This window comes from Mastomys coucha, unplaced genomic scaffold (genome assembly GCF_008632895.1).
Source record: "Mastomys coucha isolate ucsf_1 unplaced genomic scaffold, UCSF_Mcou_1 pScaffold8, whole genome shotgun sequence".
Classification (NCBI taxonomy): domain Eukaryota; kingdom Metazoa; phylum Chordata; class Mammalia; order Rodentia; family Muridae; genus Mastomys; species Mastomys coucha.
The window spans coordinates 56,738,786-56,757,912 of NW_022196914.1; the positions used below are offsets into that span (position 1 = coordinate 56,738,786).

A 19,127-nucleotide genomic window follows, 5' to 3' on the forward strand; every position below is an offset into this window, starting at 1 on the left:
ATGATCTTGGTTTCCCTTTTGTTTGGTGATTAGAAGTTAAGAATTGCAGGTATCCTCTTTGTAGATTTACCCCTTCAATTAATATGTACTGTTCTTCCTTAAATCTTCTAATTAGTTTTGGTTTGAAGTCTAGTTTGTCAGATATTAAAATGGTAACACCAGCTTGCTTCTTAGGTCAGCTTGCTTGTATTATTTTTATCCATCCTTTTACCTTGAGGTGATATCTATTCTTGACATTATGATGTTTTTCTTGGACACCACAGAAGGATGGATACTAATTGCAAATCATTCCTGTTAGTCTTTGTCCTTTTAATGTGGAATTGAGAAACCATTAATATTGAGAATAACTAATGAAGCATTTATTGATTCCTGTTATTTTGTTGTGATGGTTTGGGTTTTATCCCCACTTGTTTTGATTTAATGGTCTGATACTATTTATTCCTTATGTTTTGTTGGGTGTGACTAGCCTTGTCAGGTTTTACTTCTAGTGCTTTCTATAGAACTGGATTTGTACATAGATGTTGCTTAAATTTGATTTCATCATAGAATGTCTTTCTTTCTCCATCTATTGTGATTGAAAGTTCTGCTAGATATAATAATATGGGCTACCATATGTGGTCTTGCAGAGTTTGGAGAACATTTATCCAGACTCTTCCAGCTTTAAAAGTCTCCATTGAGAATTAAGGTCTTATTCTTCTGTGTCTGCCTTTCTATGTTATTTTCCTTTGCAGCTTTTAATATTCCTTCTTTGTTCTGTGCGTTTAGACTTTTGATTGCTATTTGGTCCAGAGAATCCTTTTCTGGTTTAGTCTATTTTGTGTTCTATATGCTTCTTGTACCTTGACAGGCAGCTCCTTTTTCAGATTGGAAAAATCTACGATTTTGTTGAAAATGCCTGCTATGCCTTTGACCTGGGTTACTTCTTCCATTTCTATTATTCATAGTTTTGGGAAAGCCATAATACATCATCTTAAATCCTTTCTAGGACAAGGTGACTTTAAATTCATCTTAAGAAAATTTAGTTACTGATACAGAGTATTATAACTGCAGTTATAAGCATTGCTTCATGTAGACCTTTACAGATTCACAAAGCTATTAAACCAAAGTCAATTTGGACATCCCTTCCTTCATTCAATTGGTTCAAGAGCAAAAAAAGGCTGAGTTCTAAGTTATTTTGTTCAGAGTCACACTGCCTATCTAGAAAGAGTTTTAAGAAGACAGGAGATAGAAGAACTCAGCAAGGGCATTTGGTAAGATATGTCTTTGAGTTCTCCAAATTCTTCCTTAGAGCCAGAGATGGAATATCTAAGGATCTACCTTGTGTATTTACTCCAGGGATGTGGGTATCTTTGGTACATTTCACATTTTGTCACAGATTACAGCTCAGGTCTCACTCTCTGGCATTTTCTCAGCCTCTTTCTAGACTGATCACATTATAGGTCTGACTATGCTCATGTTTACCATTACAGACATCTTTATTTAAGCAAAAATAGAAGCATTTCCATTTGAGGCATTATAATCAAATGACCCTATTAAATGCAGCCAGTTCTTCTGCCTTATGAATCACTCTGGTTGTATTGTGCAGCATAGTTGATATTTTTAAGCAAAACAAAACAAAACAAAAAAACCTCACTTAGTTCTGTTAACAGAAATGCTTTCTCTTTCTTTTTCTTGTTACTTATTTGGCCTGAAAGGTTCCTTGTGTTTTTCATGTCCTTTAAAGCCAGCATATCAATCCAATTCTGGCTATCATCCCAGGAGAGACTGCTGAACCCATTAGGCTGAGAGGGCTTCGTTGTGCACTGCAGTGGAAGATTAAGTGGCAGGGATGACTTCATATGAAAGTACTGGAATAAAATCTAACACCATTCCAAACATGGCACCTAACATGAGGCAAGAGGGTAGACATATTTGACCTAGACAGTATCCTTGCCTCAAGAAAAGAGTACAAAATTCTGAACAAGAGCTCGTATACATTATATTTAAATGAACTCACAAGGGACAGGGTTCCCATGTAATTCACTGGCAGCACATTCATCCTCTAAGCTAGTGTTCTCTCATGGGTACCATTTTTCTTGCTGAGCTAAGTCACTGGCTTGGCCTTTCTTTCCTTGCAGTTGCAGTTGGGCTGAAGGGCCTTTCCCTTCCCGCCCCCCCCCCATGGGGGAGGTACTTACTCTGCACAGTTTTGTGCCATCATACAGGTACAAGTCATCTTCATGCCAATGGAAAACACTATCAATTTTCCCATGACCTTTATGAATCTTTATGAAATATTACAGGCTGGTGAGATGGCTCAGCAGGTATGGTGTTGTGAGAATGGCCCTCATAGACTTGTATATTTTAATACTTAGCCCCCACTGAGTGGACCTCTTTGAGAAGGATTAGGAAGCTTAGCACACACTGTTTCCAGTTAGTGTTCTCTCTCTCTCTCTCTCTCTCTCTCTCTCTCTCTCTCTCTCTCTCTCTCTCTCTGTGTGTGTGTGTGTGTGTGTGTGTGTGTGTATGTGTGTGTGATGTTTATGGATTAGTTGTAAGCTCTCAGCCACTGCTCCAGCACCACTTCTGACTGCCCATTGCAGTCATGGACTAACCCTCTAAAACTATAAGCAAGACCCTGATAAACTCAAGTTGCCTTGATCATGTTATCTCTTCACAGCAAGAGACAGAGAAAGGAACTGGGTCTGATGTGGGGTTTTGAAACCTCAAAGCCCACCTCCACTGACAGACACACCTCCTCCAACAAGATCGTACCTCCTAAGTCCATCCCAAACAGTTCCATTAACTGGGGATTAAACATGAGCCTATAGGAGACATTCTTATTTAAACCATCATAGATGGTCAATTTTATGCATTTATCTGCCTAAACTATAGCCCCCCAGAGAGTCAATAAATCACTAATTTGCATGTTGCAGAAAATATATTTTGTGATTGAAGTCTAATTCATTTACTTTAAATAAGGGAGGTCATTGAAGAGAGATAATCTTGGTGGGCCTAATTCAATCACTTTATCAGCTCAAGGAGTAGAACTAAATAAATAAGGAAAATAAAATCCTATCTATGGTACAGGAATTCAACTCAGGTTGAAATTTCAGCCTGCCTTGCAGACAGCTGCCTGGGGATTTCTAGCTTGCCTAGCCAGTCCTCAATCTTGCATATACTGATTCTTTATAAAAAAGACCCAGGGAAAGAGAAAGAGAAAGGATGACAGAAAGGAGAGAGTGAGGGAGAGCTGGGGAGACAGAGATAGGGACCTATGTTAGGTGAAACTTTGATGTTATGTTGAGGGTGTTGGTTACTTTTTATTTTTTATGAATATCATGACCGATGCAAATTTCAGAAAGAAGGGTTTATTTGGGGATTACAGTTCTAGAGGGGTTGGGCCCATGACGACAGGGACAGCATACTGATAGGTAGCAGACAAGGTGGCTGGAGCTAAAAACGGAGAACTAAGGGCTCACATCTTGAACCACACACAGAAAGCAGAGAAAACAAACTGGGGGTGGTGGGAAGTTTTAAAACCAAAAAGCCCATCTCTAGTGACACACTTGTGAAGTGGAAACTTAAGGGTTCTTTGGAAAGTCGTTGTGTTGGATGGTGCTTTACTGTGGCAAACACGCAAAGGGGTATTTTCCTGAAGTGGACACATGTGAAAGGACGTTTTGATAAAGAAGACAAGTGAAGTAACATTTCACTGAAGCAAACACAGGTAAAAGTCTAAGGCCGACTCATGATGGAATGTTCCATGAAGCAGACACAAGTGAAAGGATGTTTGGCTAAAGAAAGCAAGTGAAAGGACACATGATGAAGAATTCTTCACTAGCAGAATGCATGTATTGGTCTGCCTTACATTGTATAATTGGACTCCATTTTTCAGGACTCCATAGAGAGAAACGCACTAAAACCTTCTGTGGTATGCTGCAGTTTCCTGACGCTTCTGCGGACTCACATGGAGTTTTGCTAAGACTCCTGTGCTGAGGCAACACATGTGGAGGGAGGACACTTAATGTTTGGAGGGAGTACAAAAAGGCCTCAAGGAACAATGATTGGAGCTTGCTTGGCTTGTTGCTTAGCTAAGTACTTCTTGGTCTCGAGGCTTCGCTGATCTTAGCTTCACTGAGAGAGACATAGCCAAGAAACTTCTCATGTTCCTGGTAATCCTGGTCCTCCTGCTCACCCTTGTGCTGACTTGGCCGAGGCCTGGCTGTTCCTGCTAAGTTGTGCTTCTGGTGCTGCTCTGCTGACTCTACCGAACTGGACTGCTGGTGTATCCATGAAGTGTTTGGGAGTGGACCGAGCTGCCACTGCTGACCTGCAACCTGAACTGCTGATTTCCTGACATAGCAGATGGGATTTGCTCCAAAGAACAATTTCTAAACAGGTCCATATCCTTTCTTTCCCAATACCTCCGGTGGGGAGTGGGCTAGAAGGAAGGTCAACGCATTTAAGAACCATCATTAAAAGTAGGCTTTGAAAAAAATTAAAGTTACATACTTGATCCAGCAAAGCCACATCTCCTAAGCCTCCCCAGACAGTGCCAACAGTTAGGGACCAAGTGTTCAAATGCCTGAGACTATTGGGGACGTTTCATTGAAACCATCACAGTGGGTAAATTACTACCTCTTATTTTTAATTTCCTTATCTGTAAAATAGACCTAGTAAGATATCTTCAAAGTCTTGCTACAAGATTTGTATTTGATTATATTAAATGAGACAAAGCATTAAGCACCATAACTGGTGTGAGCAGGCCCTTTGCTATCTCCACCACCACCACCACCATCATCATTACTAAAAAGAACCTTATACCTATACCCTTTGCCATGGGCCATTGAAGATTCTCTCCCACTTAGAGTTTAAAGCTGATTCCTAGAGAACTCTGTCTGAAGATCCTAAGTCTACCTTTGTAGCCCCAAATGGAATGTCCCCTCCGTTGTTCTCATGGCTCCCATTAGAGAATTTCAGCACAGCTATTTTGCAGTCACTTAGCTCTGAGTGGGTGGGTAGTTTACAAGGGGCTTGACTAGCTAGACTGGATTACAGCAAGGCTCTCTCAGCGGCTGTGGGCTGATTTCAAGCACCCTCAGTGGGGGGTGGCTGCACTGGCTGAGAGAGTTGGCATCAAATAGGCTCATTATCTCCCCCTTGTCTCTCTCATACCCCTCCTCCTGAGAAACCCAGGAATGACTGGAGCAGAGGATTAGTGTGAGCCATGCAGGCAAGAACAAAATCCAAAGAAAAATTCAATTCCACCCTGTACCTTTGGGTAATATTCTAAGAACCCAGCCAAGTCATCAGCTAAGCTCAGAGGTAAAAGGAGGCCCGTCTATCTACCCACAGGGCTCTTCACAAGACACAGGGAAGCCATCAAATGAGGCTAAAACGCAGGAACCGGACAGAATCCATCCCTCTTCTGCATCCCACATGTACGATATACTTTTCACTTCTCCAAGGCAGGCCGGGACTTGGCAGGCTAAGTCAGAATTAGCCATAGCCCATCTGCATCTGAAGGCCTGTGAACAGCAGGACATGCCAGCACAGGTGTCACCTCTTCCTTAGAGAGAATATCAACAATCAAGCATTTACTTTTGATCTTTTTGTCTTTGAAATTAAAATGTAAGTACATCATCTTGAGAATTCTCTTCTAAGCTTCAGACATCCATCTGCAATTTTGGGGCACTATTATAAGTCTATATTTCTCCCTTTTAATTGAGTTATTTGATCCTGAAAGTTAAAATTTTCTTCTATATTTCTGGAAAACTGATGTTTAACCTTTAACTGATATTCCTATACAGCACATTACTAGTCACATCTAACTCTCTTGACTTGAAATATCATCTATCTATTTCCAAGGTATTTGGCAATTGCTCTCTATTCTGCTGTTTTGTTTGGTATATGATATTAATGTGTATAATAGCAGCTAAAATGCCCAATCCAACTAATTGTTGATAATAAATGCAATTGCATTTTTCATTGACACAATCAGTGTGAGACACGACCCAGTTTCAGACATAATACGTCATGAAGCATCTTTTATAACTTGTGGAGCATAAGAGGTAGTAAAGTGATCAGCACATAAGAAACATTTGGAGCCGTGTTTGATAAAAGCCAAGTAGTGAGTGTGTACAGGAAAAGGGGCTTGGAAGCCATCACTGGGACACTTTGATGTCAGTCCTTTGTCTTGGGTCCTGGCTGCATAAGGAGGAGGAAGACAACAGAGCACATTCCTTGCTCTGGTAGACCCCAGCATGCTGGACTTCTGCAGAATAAAATGCTCTCTGCTTTCACATGAGACTGGAGTATCATTCTTCTGCAAATCATGGACCCTTACACAAGTTGGCTCTTACATTCCTTTGTATACAGACTTGAAGCTACAGGAATTCTGTATTTTCACACCAGGTAAATTGAGTCCCTGAGACAGTTCCTTGTCAATTTCCTTGCTTTTGTTTGTTGTTTGTTTTGGTTTTAGTCTGTTTCAAAATCCACCTTGCTTATTTGAAACAATACAAGTGACTCCATTCTGGTTTGATCTGGTCTGTTGGGACTAGTCCAAGAACTTGGTCTAAAACAATGGGTGTAGTTAGACAAAGCTGTGCTTTCAAGTAAACTTGAGGAGAATCTGAGATTTGCCACCATATGCGTATTCATAAGTAAGCATGCCTATGATCAAAATCAGGTGCATTATGGGAAGAAACACGCCCAGAAAAATTGATTATATGACCAAATCTATCAATTAAAACAGAAAAATATCTCACTGCACATCCTTAGTAATCAAGTTCTTCCTTCTCTTGAACCCCATTAAAGGAAGCCCAAAATGATAATTAATATCCCCGAGTATGCATGTGACCACCAATCTTGACAGTGCATTTTTTTCTGTTCATATATCATTAGACTGTGTTTAAATATCTTTAAAATAACACGTGATAAAGAACTTTCTGGTTCAGAATGAGGAAATAATGGAAATGCCAACACAGACCTTTTATTGTTTCCTGAAATTTGATCTTCATAACAAAAAGAATGGCTACAATTTAATGACAGATAAAAATTTAAACTCGTTGTTTGCTATTGCTTCTTTTAAAAAAATATTTGTTTTATTTTCATGTGTATGGGTGTTTTGCTTGCACCCATGTGTGTCCCTTGCAAGTTATCTTCATACTTTTGCAAATCTATGTGATGCCTTACTGCCAATTCTTGGGATAAGAGACCAAACATCTAGAAACACTCACATCCATCTCCAGACATCAGCAACATAATATGTAAGTATATGTTTAGGGTATAAAGAGCAATTCTCTTCTCCATCCCATCACCATTCCTATCGTGTCTGTTTTGTCTTAAGTGCACAGTCCAGAACTTCTCTGATGAGACTACACAATGATGCTGTTTCTAAATGTCTCTGGAAGCACTTCCAGAGACTCTACTGTCCTGGAGGTAGCTGTCACTTTGAGATAGAGCTGCACTTTCAAACTAACAAAGTCAGGAATTCAGAGATTCCATTTCTAAAGTTTGGAAGCTTGTGGTTGTTAGGCATGCTGCACCTCCACTGCAAAACTCATTCCAATCTCATTAGAAAGAAAATTATGAATTAAAGGTACCCAAAGGTGCCTTAGTTAGAATTTCTGTTGCTGTGATGACACTCCATGGTCATCAAAAACAAGTTGGGGAGGAAATGGTTTATTTGGCTTACACTTCCAGTTCACTATGCATCCATGAACGAAGTCAAGATAGGAACTCAAACAGGGCAGGAGCCTGGAGGCAGCAGCTGATGCAGAGGCCATGGAGGGTGCTGCTTCCTGGCTTGCTTCCCCTTGCTTGCTTAATCTGCCCTCTTAGAGGAGTCCAGAAATGGACTGGGCCCTCGCCCCATTAATCACTAAATAAGAAATTACCTTATAACCTATGGAGGCATTTTTTTTCAATTGAGGTTCCTCCTTCCAGATAACTCTAGTTTGTGAGTCAAGTTGACATAAGACTAGAGAGCCCAGATGGTGACTTTGAATTCTATTTTGTCCCCTGGCTAACTTCAAGACATGAAATAGCTATAGGCCTTTCTCTGTGTTTAATAAGTTACCTTCCATTTCTTATTTTAGGGCTATTTTTTTCCTCTAAAAGAGAAGAAAAATATCTGAAAACATCTCTTTAAAGAAAAAGCAATGGTGTCAGGAATAAAGAGAGAATTGATGGGTCCAGTTCCTCTAAACAAGGCCTTGCCTTATTCCCTGTGGTATAGAATTCTCCAACAATGTCTGCTGCTGAAAAGCAATCTTCAAATAAGCCATTTCACCATTTGGGTGAGTACATTCACATATATGCCAGGTTGATTTGAAGCCAGTGACTTGAGGTGACAGCTGTTGACACTGAACTCTTTTGCAGGGAGGATCAGGAAACATGAGTTGAGCGTCCTTTTCCTGACTCTATCAGGCAGCATAATGCAGGGCTGTGGTGGATAGGAGGACAGAGACTCTGAGAGCCTTAGAGCTCCTCGGGCTTGATTGCACCACTGTGTAAAGACAGCTGTTCTTAGAGGCTTTCCCCAAAGCCTCGGCAATACAACCCCATCTCCATTTCCACATTGCCCATAATGCATGCATCCCACGCTCAGCCCAGAAACCCTAATTAAAGCAAACACAACTCCTGGAAATGAGAGTACTCTTTCTATGATAGTTCCAAGAACCATAGATAGAGGTTTCAAGATGCTGATCCCCTCCTAGGTACTTCTTCTGTTCTGTGGGTTCTGTGGATGCTCAAAGGCATTGCACTATGTGTACAACATTATCCTATAAAATATGAGGTACCAATAAGGGACAGGAACAAGTCTTGGGAACCCTTTGATTTCAAAATAAATTCCCACATTGGTTGCAATAAAATGAGCCTATAGTGATAGAACAAGATTTTTGACATGTGAGATGTACTCACTTAGATATAAACTCACAAATTTACTTTATTAATTTGCAGGCCCACTCTTGCATCTTAGAGACAGCAAAGGGACTTTCTATCATCTAGTAAATGTTCCAAAAGAACAACGCATAAAAGTCATGTTTCCCTGGGTGCACTTTTATGGTTTTCCCTGAATTCTGACAAGCCCCAAATATATGTCTGTGAAAATAACCAGCCACACAATACTAAGGTAGGACTGTGGGATATTGGCTTTGCTCTTGGGGGGCTGCATGCTGTGTGCCTTGTAGAGCAATGACCATGATGGCAATTGGTGAATGGAATGGATTTGATTGCCATAGTTAATTTCACTGGTTCTCATGTGGCACATTCTGATGTCAAAGCAGAGGCTCAGGGGAGAGATACTGTGTCTTGGTTTCCTGGTGGGTCTCTGACTTCATCAAGTTTCTTCAAGTCCACCTTTTTTATTTGTAAAATGGCAATAATAATAATTTCTCCTTGGAACATTCTGAGGAAAAGCTATTGGCATGTAGCACAAATACTCAATAATTATGAGCCATTTAAAAATTGGATGGTATCATCCCAATTCACTTTTGTGATCTCAACACAGGTTAATTTTGGTTATGGAAAACCAAATTTTTTAAAAGGTAAAAGTGGCCCAATATTGTGCACATATATGAATTTATCAATTTCCCTATTTAGGGGTAGGCGTAGTTTTTGAGGAGTCACAAGATCACTCGCAGCACCCCAGCATCTACTACTGATCCTATTCCTACAAACAAGGTCAAAGGATTCCCCAAAAGAGAGAAGAGCTGTCTGTGAGCATGACAGCCAGTGCTCTTCATGGCTAATGGAGGGAGAAGGAGATACTTCTCCTAATGACAACCCCAGCTGGCTGCTCTGAAGGAAAAAAAAAAAAATAGCAGGTTGCTTGGGAGAATCTAACTCGCTTCACTAGCATTCCTCTCAACTTTGGGACAGAGTGCTCCTGCCTTCTAGAAAATTAAACATTGCTATAATACTACAGTTAAACTCTTTTTGTCTTTGTGCTTTTTTTGGTGTTTTTTTAGCTTTTATTTTTTATTGGTTATTTTATTTATTTACATTTCAAAGTAATCCCCCTTCCCAGTTTCCCCTCCACAAACCCATCGCCTCCCCCTCCCTGCCTCTATGAGGGTACTCCCCTACCCGCCCACCACTCCCATCTCAGCATCCTAGCATTCTTCTATGCTGGGTCATTGAGCATCCACAGGACCAAGGGGCATCCTCCCATTGGTGCCAGATAAGGTAATCCTCTGCTACATATGCAACTGGAGCCATGGGTACCCCCATGTGTACTCTTTGGTTGGTGGTTTAGTCCCTGGGAGCTTTGGGGACTCTGGTTGGTTGACATTGTTGCTCTTCCTATGAGGTTGCAAACCTCTTCAGCAACTTCAGTCCTTGCCCTAACTTCTTCATTGGGGTCCCCACTCTCAGTCTGATGTTTGGCTCATCTGTATTGGTCAGGTTCTGGCACAGCCTCTCAGGGGACAGTTATCATATCCCAGGCTTCTGTCAGCAAGTGATAGATCTCTATTGCTGTGATAAAACACAGTAACCAAAAGCTTAGGGAGGAAAGGGTTTATTTGGCTTACACTTTCACATTGTAGTTCTTCAGGACAGGAACTCAAAAACAGGAACCTGGAGGCAGGAGCTGGTGCAGAGGTCATGGGGGATTGCTGCCTACTGGCTTGCTCCTCACACCTTACTCAGCCTGCTTTCTTACAGAACCCAGGACCAGTAGCCCAGGGATGGCACCACTCACTGTGAGCTGAGCCCTCCCACATCTATTATCAATCAAGAAAATGCTGCACAGATTTGCCCACAGGCTAATCTGGTGAGGGCATTTTCTGCCTTGCGGTTTGCTCTTCTAAAAGGACTCTAGCACACCTAAAACTAGGAGCATGCTCTGAAAGCAAGTCATTTAAGTCAGATGCAAGAGTTCTGTTTCAAATTAACGAATTAAGTTGTTGGCTGAACCTGGTCTTCTGCCAGGAAATTCAAGGTCATGAAAACTTTGAAGACATATGAAGAGGTTGAAAAACCTTCCTTATTAACTTGTAGTTATTATTGTTTCAGTGGAGACAGGACTTCTTACAATACATGATGATGATAATGATACTAAATAATTACAACAATGCAAAGAGTAAATTCATAAGTTGATCATCTCCCAAGATATTAGTGTGAAATTTTTGAGCTAGAACTGGCATTTTCCCATGAATTTCAGTCTTTTTTTTTTTAATTCTTTAATCTTTTTTTATAGCCCAGATTTTATCCTCCTGCCGGTCCACCCTCCAACTGTTCCACATCCCACACCTATTCTCTTTCCCCCACTCCCCATCTCCAAGAGGATACCCCTACCCTCACCCCCACCCCATCAGACTTCCTCACTCTCTGGAGCCCCAAGTCTCTCGAGGGTTGGTGCTTGTTCTCTGACTGATTCCAGACCTGGCAGTCCTCTGCTGTATATGTGTTGGGGGTCTCAAATCAGCTGGTGTATGTTGCCTAGTTGGTGGCTCAGTGTCTGAGAGATCCCAGGGGTCCAGATTAGTTGAGACTACTGGTCTTCCTATAGGGTCGACCTCTACCTCAGTTTCTTCCATTTTTTTCCCCTAATTCAACCACAGGGGTCAGCAGCTTCTGTCCATTGGTTGGGTATAAATATCTGCATCTGACTCTTTCAGCTGCTTGTTGGACCATTCAGATGGAAGCCATGCTAGGCTCCTCTCTGTAAGCACACTGTAGCATTGGTAATAGTGTCAGGCCTTGGCCCCTGCCCCCCTGAGCTGGATCTCAATTTTGGCCTGCCGCTGGATCTCCTTTCCCTCAGGCTCTTCTCCATTTTTATCCCTACAATTATGGGTCAGAGTTTTGACTGTGGGATAGCAACCCCCTCTCTCATTTGATGCCTTGTCTTTCTACTGGAGATGGACTCTACAAGTTCCCTCTCCCCACTGTAGGGCATTTTATCTAAGGTCCCTCCCTTTGAGTCTTGAGAGCCTCTCACCTCCCAGGTCTCTGGTACATACTAGAGGTGCATCCCCCCACCTCCTACCTCCCTAGGTTACCTGTTTCCATTCTTTCTGCTGGACCTCAGGGCTTTAGTCCTGCCCCCCCACCCCCCAATACCTGATCATGTTCTCTTCTTCCCCTCCCTGATGCCTTTCCCGCGAAGGTCCCTCCCTCTCCTGTGACTGCTTTCTTCCTCCTCCCAAGTAAGATTGACGCATCCTCACTTGGGCCCCATGAATTTCAGTCTTTTTAATAATAATGTATTCTTTTTTCCTTAAAGGCAAACTTTTCTCTAAGAAAAACTAATGCAAATAAGAAGCAACAAATTCAACAAGAGTTTATGAATGCTCATTATTTCATTTGGGCTAAAGGTGGTCGTTTAATTCTCCCGCCATGTTGGCTCACTCAGATGAAACCCACTGTTCCCTACAGAGGGACTTAATAAACACAGAAGCAGAGCCTCCCTTCACAATGAGGTATGGGAACCTTCCTGCTTTGTGGTACTCTTCCATACACTATCTTGATCTATAGCTACCAGCCAAACCAAGGAGACAGTGTGTGCATCATGGCACCCAGTCAAAATATCAGGCATACTCCAGATTCTACTTCCCCCTTTTCTCATTTCCCCTTCTGAGAAAGATAGCCATTCCCCTCTTCCAAAAGCCTCTTCCAGTTGCATCCATACACTATCCATGCACACCCTAACCAATTCCTCCCTTGATGTCCTTATGGACTGTCTTAACTAATTAGTGCTCTGTGATATAAAAGACCAGAAACTTAAATCTCAGTCCTAAACTCAGCAAGCATCATGTCAGGGATACATTATGCACTTGGTCCTTCTGCATCCTGTGGCTGTGCCATCTAGGACATGATGTGGCCCTCACAGCTATCCCAGAAAGAGATGACAGGATACAGAGAGGTCTCCCCACTCTTATTCACTTAGGACAGAAAGTGTACATCCTTTTGTTTGTATTTCTTGTCAAAATTCATGGAAGAGCCTCAATTTAACTACACAGAACCTTCCTGTCTGTCTAGGAAAGGGAAAAGTGGATGGACATTGTGACTTCCACAAATTTATTTACATGTGTATGTGTTTCTGCTTGGAACAGATTATCCTAGGATGGACACATTGTATTCTCTAGCTTAGTAGCAGATGCCTACAATTAGTTCATTCATTCATACTCTTGCCTAGCTGACAGCTGCATAGAAGAACTAGAGCCTGCTCCATTCCAGGATCCACACTCTTCCAAGATGGAAGTCATAGGATCAAGGAGAGAAGGATGACAAATGGGACCAAAGGAGAATGAAATACAAGTATAAAATGTCATTATAAAATCCACTGTAGCCGGGCGGTGGTGGCGCACGCCTTTAATCCCAGCACTTGGGAGGCAGAGGCAGGCGGATTTCTGAGTTCAAGGCCAGCCTGGTCTCCAGAGTGAGTTCCAGGACAGCCAGGGCTATACAGAGAAACCCTGTCTCGAAAAAAACCAAAAAACCAAAAAAAAAAAAAAAAAAAATCCACTGTAATGTATGCCACTACAGTACTTACAGCTGTCTGTAGTGTGTATCTCGATGGCCTCTCCCTACTCCCAAATGACATGCTCCCCTTTTAAACTCATATCTGTCATAATCCACTAAGATTTCATAGACAAGGGAGTTCTCTTTCACCATTTAAAAGCCACTTGTTAAACTTACTTCCTAACACACTGACTCATTCCTTAAGTCTGAGGTCTTCTAAATGACTTATCTCAACTTGCTTCTTACAAAACCATAGCAAAAACAACAACAACAACAACAACAAAACAAACATGTTTGCACTCAAATCTGGTGATTTTCTAGGCAATAATAAATAAAGCATATGATATATAACATTTAATGTTAGCCACAGTCTGGTCAATCATCTAAAAGAATGCTTCAAAATTGCTCACAAAGTGTACTTAACACCATTACATTTCCCTTTGTAAATGTTTTCTACACTAGTGCCTTAAAAATACATGCATACATTCACACACACACACACACACACACACACACACATACACACACACACACACACAGTCTGGGGTTTGTTTGTTTGGGGTTTGTTTGGGGTTTTGACATAGGATCTTGCTGTGTAGTCCAGGTTGGTCTTGAGCTCCTGTTATCCCTGCCTCTGGCTCTGCAGTATTGGGATTATGTCACATGGAACCTGCCTGACTTCTGTGTTTCCTTTGATCCCACCATGAAGAGAAAACATTATTTCTCTTGACCTCCCATCTTCACTGTTACTGAGGTCACACATGGACATCTCAGCCATGCCCACGGGGGGTGGGAAGGGGAAGGGAACCAGGATGAGAAATGAGGGAAGGTCTCAGGGAACACTCATGGTGTTCACCCCATTTCCTCTCTTCCCTTTGAGTCCTCGATGATGTCAAGGATAGATGAAGTGTTTTCCTTGCCTTGTCGACTGGAGCGAGAAATCCAACTCTCACTGGAGCTGTGCTGTTCTGATGCACATACTCTGATGCGTGCTTCCAAGTGAATATGTGAAGAGACATCTTTCACAAGACATGTTCTTCATTATAAGGAGCTTAGAAAATATTAAACATACATATATGCATATATGTGCTTAATATTTATTTATTATGTAATACATATATATATGACCATATGATTGACTTATTCTTCTTCCCACAGTGACCCCATAGCCCACCTATATTCCTTAATTGTGTTTTTAAACCACCAGTAGATGTCATTTGTAATTTGCATATTAATTTACTCTAATATGGCTCTTTGTAAGTCCATGGGGCGGGCATGATAAAGAGATTAGAATCAGATCTGAAAAGAGATAGACAATCCATTGTCTTTGTATCCCAGTTCTGATATTGATCAGCTGTGTGAGCTCTGGCAAGTTGCCTAACCTTACTCTGGATCTCAAGATCTTCATCTTTAAAACACAACACTCCTTGCTTTGAAGCATCAGAAGAGTCCTACAGTTGACAGTCACTTCCTTAAGACTTTGATCAGCTCTCATCTTGATGGCCACCTAGCCACTAGGTTTATCCCTGTCTCTATAGACTGGACCATTTTTGGCCCATTTCCTTCTCATAGCACTTAAGACACTGAAACATTGTGAGGGCTTCACTAACTTTCAATTATCCACTGCTTGCTATTGATCTCCCCATAGACTCTATGCCCAGGGCTACGGGTGGAGTTGTTATTACATATCTAAAATAAATTCTGACCCATAGTTGGTTTTCCATCAGTAACTTTTTAAAAACAATTGTGTGGTTCTGGGGATTATCCAAGGTGTCAAACATGCCAAGCAAGTGTTCCACCACTGAGGGGCATCTGTCCTCTGTTAATAAGTTCCTAAGAAAAAAGGATTTATCATCTAAAAAGAGATGCATCAAATGACTGGGTTGTATACAGAAACACATATTGTTACTTGACTAGCAAGAGACTCACTAAAAAGGGAGAAAAAATTTAAATCAATCATGATGTATACCATATTTATTTATTCTCAAAATATGCATAGTGGTGATAGGTAATTATATGGATAGAAATGTAGGTAGATGATGTTATAATAATTAGACAGACAGATTCATAAGATGATAGATAACAGATTATAGACAGATGATTGTGTGGATATCTCCTGCAAAGTTTCACTAACTTGCCCAAGGTCATGTCCCTAGGAAGCACCAGGGCCCAGGGCCTAAATATGAGTCTTCTAGTTTTGTAGTTTTCTCCCCACACCCCACTATATTATATAGGCCAAATAATGAAGAAAGGAATCTCTGGAATATATCGATCTTACTTTTTGACTGCTGAGTGTGATTCTCCATATACAATACATTACATTTGATTAAGTAGTCAAAGGAAAAGCTAAGAAACTTCTGTTCTAACTAAGCGAAGGCAGAATTTAAATTTGGACTACTTGAAACTCCAAACACTTATATTTGGAGGGAGACTGGTAAAGTTTCCTCCACAATTTATATTGGAGGCAGGTATAATGTAAAGCTACTGATCAGAAAGCCAGACTGAAGGCAGCTGTCCATCTCCAATTTCTTTGATGCACATGTTATGACAGTGTTAGCCCCTTCACTTGCTGCACCTCAGAGCTAGTGATCTGGAAAGGACCAGTGAGTGCACATTTTTGGTAGTTGCAGAAAGCTCTGCTATATAACCAATTTTCCTTAATTTTCTCTGCATAATTGGAGACAATCTTCTAGCCCTTGAGAAGTTCCAATATCTTCCTGTATCCATGGAAACAGCTTCATAGTAAGTAGAATCCCCAAAACTCAACCTATGATAAATGTGTTATGGTTATAACTAAGAAGAAAGCAGCAAGTTATTGCATAGTGCTCTTCAATTGAATGTAAAAGGTGACTGCAACCATTAATCCAAACTATCACAAGAGAGTCAAAGAGTCTCAAAAGTGGTTGCAGACTGGCCACCAGAACTCCAGGTGGACTGCCCACCTGTGGACATCCCAGACTCTTTTGATGCCCCCCAACCCCAACCCCAAACACTATCCCAAATCCCTCTATCCTGTCCATATTTGTGAACTAGCCCTCAACACAGGTGGAGGAGACCCCTGATCAACCATAGGTCAGATGGGCCAAAAGACCAGAGAAGAAGCATAAACCAAGGAACAAAATACCCATCTATTCTGAGACAAATTCAGAAATCAGCACCTAAACTTATAATCACCCCAAACCCAGATGCCTGGATGCCAACATTAAGAACAAAACCAACAACAGCCCAGGCAATATGTCACTATCAGATCCTAGCTATCCTACAATAGCAGGGCCAAAACAGGTGAAGCATTAAAAAAAGACCCTAAAACCAACCTTATTAACATGATAGAGGTCCATAAGGAGGGAATTAATAAAGTTCCTTAAAGAAACCAAGGAAATAACAAACAAAAAAATGGAAGAAAATGAATAAACTCTTTAAAGAAAGCCAAGAAACACAGTTGAAAACTGAATAAAGTTGTTCAAAACATAAAAATGGAAATAGAACAAAGAAAGAAAACACAAACTGATGGAATTCTGGAAATGAAATATTTAGGAATTCAAACAGAAACTACAGAGGAAAGCTTCACCAACACAATTCAAGAGATGGAAGAGAGAATCTCAGGTATTGAGGATACAATAAAGGAAATGGTCAAAGAAAATGGTAAATCTAAAAAATGTCTGATACAAAACATCCAGGAAATCTGAGACACCACGAAAAGACAAAACCTAAGAATAATAGAAATATAAAGAGAAGAATCCCAGTTCAAAGGACCAGAAAGTATTTTTAACAAAATCATAGAAATAAAAAATCCTAATCTAAAGACGTCATTTATCAAGGTACAAGAAGCCCATAAAACACCAAATAGATTGGACCAGAAGAGAAAGTTACATAATAATCAAAACACTAAACATGCAGAGCAAAGAAAGACTATTAAAAATTACAAAGGAAAAAGACCACGTAACATATAAAGCAGACCTATTAAAATTATATCTGACTTCTCAGTGAAAACTCATAAAGCCAGAAGGTCCTGGAAAGATGTACTGCAGACTCTTAGAGACCACAGAAGCCAACCCAGACTACTATACCCAGCAAAAATTCCAATCCCCATAGATGGAAAAAATAAGATATTCCATGATAAAAATCAAAATTAAACAATACCTATCTACAAATCCTGCCCTACAGAAGATGCTAAAAGGAAACACGCCAGTCTAAGAATATTAATGTCCCATGAAGACACAGGAAATAATCACCCACCAACAAAATCAAAAGGGAAGCATATATTCCCTCTCTCTCTCTCTCTCTCTCTCTCTCTCTCTCTCTCTCTCTCTCTCTCTCTCCCCTCTCTCTCCCTTCCTCCCTCCCTCTGTTTCTGTCTCCCTCTTTTCTGCCCACACCAGAACCATCACCACCACCACCAAATAACAGGAATCAACAATCACTGTTCATTGATATTCTCAACATCAATGGTCTAAATTTGCCAATAAAAAGACGCAGATTACAGAATGGTGTGAAAACATGATCCGTCTCTCTGCTGAACCAAAGAAACACACCTCAACATCAAGGATAGACATTACTTTAGGGTAAAGGGTTGGAAAAAGACATTCCAAGTAAATGAACCTAGGAAGCAAGAAGACACACCCAGTTTATTACCTAACAAAATAGACTTCAAACAAAATTAAACAATATAGATAGGGAAGAATGCTACATACTTATCAAAGGAAAAGTCCACCAAGATGACATTTCAATTTTTAACATCTATGCCCCAAATATAAAAACACTCCAGTTTGTAAAATAAACACTGCTACAATGTAACTCTAACACATAGATAGCTGGAGACTTCAATACCCCATTCTCACCAAAGGACAGGTCATACAGACAAAAACTAAACAGAGAAATACTGGAGCTAGTAGATGTTATAAATCAAATGGACCTAATAGATATTTATAGAGCATTTCACCTAAACATAAAAGAATGCACTTTATTTTACGCATTTCATAAAATTTTCTCCAAAATTCACCTCAGTCTTGGTCACAAAGCAAGTTTCAACCAATACAGGAAAATTGAAATAACTCACTGCATTCTATCAGACCATTATAAATTAAAACTAGATATCAAAACAACAGAACACTTACAAACTAATGGAAACTGAACAATTCTGTAATGAATTAAAAATGTGTCTACACAAAAACAAAGAAATTAAAGACTTTCTAGAATTCAATGAAAGTGAATATATTGCATACCCAAACTTATGGGACAAAATGAAGGTAATTTTGAAAAGCATGTTCATAGCACTAGGTAGCTATATTTAAACAATTTTGGAGTTGTTGCATACTAGCTACTTAATATCTCATACTTGAAAGCTCTAGAACAAAAATAAGTAATCACATTTTGTTCTGTATATATAGTGTTTTGATTATTATGTACCAGGGGACTTCCTTTTCTGGTTCAATCTATTCAGTGTTCTGTATGCTTCTTATACCTTGATAGGTATCTCCTTCTTTGGGTTAGGAAATTTTTCTTCTATGATTTTGCTGAAAATAATTCTGAAGTTTCTGTTCTAATCCCTAAATTCACAGGGAATACTTACTGGTGTTGGAGGCTGAGTTGAAAGTGGGAAGATTATAGGAAGGCCTCTGATTTGCTTGAGTTAATTTTATATCCAGCTACTTTGCTGAAGTTGTTTATCA

The 19,127-nt window shown here is 40.4% G+C and overlaps 1 long non-coding RNA gene across 1 annotated transcript; it reads left to right on the forward strand.

The window, feature by feature from the left end:
- Positions 1-8,092: 8,092 nt before the first annotated feature.
- Positions 8,093-9,691, forward strand: LOC116083634. Its single transcript, XR_004115821.1, has 3 exons — positions 8,093-8,285; positions 8,950-9,121; positions 9,592-9,691. It is a non-coding gene; the product is annotated as an uncharacterized LOC116083634 (long non-coding RNA).
- Positions 9,692-19,127: the final 9,436 nt, after the last annotated feature.